A 2,482-nucleotide genomic window follows, 5' to 3' on the forward strand; every position below is an offset into this window, starting at 1 on the left:
ACCCTGCTATTTTAAAATTGAGTTTTTGGGTTGTACTGTCCAACTTTTCCAATAATTTATTTTCAGATTCAATATTTTGAATATTAATCTTAAAAATAAAGTTAACCCCTTGCAACCTGAATGTATTTCCAGTTATTCAAAAAAAGTAGATGCGGAATTAAGTTATTTATGGAGTTTAAGTGGTTTGATGCATTAACCCTCATCATTAAAAACTACTTAAAAGTTGACTTTTTTTAATTACATTTTGATTGCATTTCAATCATAAATTGCATTTTATCTGGAATTTTCACTGTACTTTGCCATATTTATAGAACAGCTTCCCTTCAGCTTTGTGTTGATGTTACTATGGTATATACAGCTCTACATGTTTTTATTCTTTCATGCTTTTACAATATTTGTAATTTCCAGAGAACAATGATGTTCGGCCTTTCCTTTTCCACAGGCCTCGTCCCCCCTCAAGCATCACCTCCTCTTTAATCCCTGGAAGCCTCTCTTTCTTCCTCTCTCTTGTCACAGCCCATGCCCCTCGTCTTCTCCACCCCCTCTGCCAGTTGGTCCATGTTTCCCACTTTCACGGGCGCCTGAACAGTGCCACTTACCATGGAGCTTGTGCCTTTCTCGTCCTCCTGCTCCCCCGTCACACAGCGTGTCCTTCTGGCCTGGTGGGTAAAATTAACAACATGAAATTCAATAAAAAAGGGATTTGGGGTGAAAGAGGAACATTTTGGACATTTAAGACCTCCAGCATATGCTGTGGTCTACTTCTGTCTTATTCTTAAAATCATTTTGAGAGTTGATTTCAGTTTTTTTAAAACCAATTGCTGCTTATTTTTAACACGTCTTTGCTTCCATTTTATAAGGTTAATGTATGTGCAACATACTCACCAACCAAGCTATCAGCATACAGCCAAACATGCTCATCATTGTCATACACATGATGATGAGTCTGCTCCAGGTTTGTCCATCAGATCAAGTTGTTGGTGGCTTAAATTAAGCGCTGGAGAAGGCCGTACAGTTGCATGGTGCCATACGTTTGCAGTACCAAGAGACAAGGTCACTCAGTAAATCCCTCCTCACCTACTTTCCTGCAACTGAGCTCAGTTGTTGCCTCCAACCCCCATCTTTTCTCTCCACCAGATTCTCTCAATCCCTGTCTTCTCCCTCTATTTTTAACCAGCTTAGCGGGCCTGAAGGCAGGGCAGGTTTATTCTCTGCCTTCTTGTTACCTGGCTGACAATTCAGAAAAGTCTGATAATCCTATAACTCTGCGAGAGCTAAGAACGCTCGCAGCGTGCCCAGTAGCTCTGCAGTCCAGCCAGAAAAAGAAAAAAACTGTTTCCTTCAAGAACGAATTATCTATATATAATGTATCTGATCAACACTAATACTTAGAACTTCCCGGAACAAAGAACTTCAGTAATCAACAGTATTTACAACACAGATCAGCTCTAGTGGATTTGATGGTTTGTATCCAGTAAGTGATTTAAACCCATCAGCTGAAATGTCAATAATATGCTGCAACCTTATTTAAAATGCAGGAGCTGCAAGAGCTCAGATGTGTGTGGTCAAAGTTAGAATTATAGCTGATAAGGGACAGGAATGTTTGCACTTTTTTGACATACGAATGTGTTCATTTTTTTTTAAATTGCAGCACCTTCTCCACAGTGCAGCTCTTCAATCTGCAGAGTCATAGTAGGTTGATCAGGCCTCACCTTCATCTGCAGTAGCATGACACACAGCCAATACTGATAAGCTTGGAGACCAAATGTTTCACACGTGAGTCATGGGTGCATGAGGTACCTCTGTAATCCTTACATCTGCCAGAAAGCATGTACAGTTCCCTCCATGTGGTTAGTGTGCTGGAAATAAATTGGTCTACAGGTGAACTTTGTGTGCAGGAGGCCTGGTTGTATAGAGAAAGAAGAAATGATCTTCAGATGAGTCAGACAAGAGAAAGGAGGCCGAGGACTCCATGATAACAGGCACTGCGAGGCTCACTGCACTCCCGCCATTTCCATTAATGACCACTAATGGCATGGAGTGACGATGGTTTTGGCGGCATCAGAGTGCATCCGTTTCTAATAGATGTTTTCTGTGTGATGCATGTACATGTCAAATACTGCTGTAAGGTTCATTGATCTAATTCTGAGCTCACACTCCTCCCTTGTGGTGAAACGGTGGAACAACAACTGAAAGTTGACAAATGATTTTATTTGAATCACATTTGAACATTTGTATTGAATCAATCAATCAATTAAAAAATACAATTCTAATTAAATGAATTAAAATGTCATGTAAAAAAACGAAAGATAATAATCCTCCATTGCCAAGAAAAAGATACAAATTAAAGCTGTTTGGCACCAACATGTAAAAATCCCTTTAAAATCAGAGAATATTCTCAAGAAAAATAATTGGTTTATCTGTACCTTTAAACTTCACAATAAACTAGAATTACAAACTTTTTGTCTGCTACTGTTTGACT

General features: G+C 39.3%; 1 protein-coding gene across 1 annotated transcript in view; it reads right to left on the bottom strand.

The window, feature by feature from the left end:
* Positions 1-2,190: 2,190 nt before the first annotated feature.
* Positions 2,191-2,482, bottom strand: part of si:ch73-22o12.1 (nectin-2) — a gene marked incomplete in the record, with an annotated part of 90,191 nt that continues 89,899 nt past the window's right edge. The window contains 1 exon segment of the mRNA XM_024267816.2: positions 2,191-2,482.

The sequence above is a fragment of the Oryzias melastigma genome, linkage group LG16 (genome assembly GCF_002922805.2).
Source record: "Oryzias melastigma strain HK-1 linkage group LG16, ASM292280v2, whole genome shotgun sequence".
Taxonomy (NCBI): domain Eukaryota; kingdom Metazoa; phylum Chordata; class Actinopteri; order Beloniformes; family Adrianichthyidae; genus Oryzias; species Oryzias melastigma.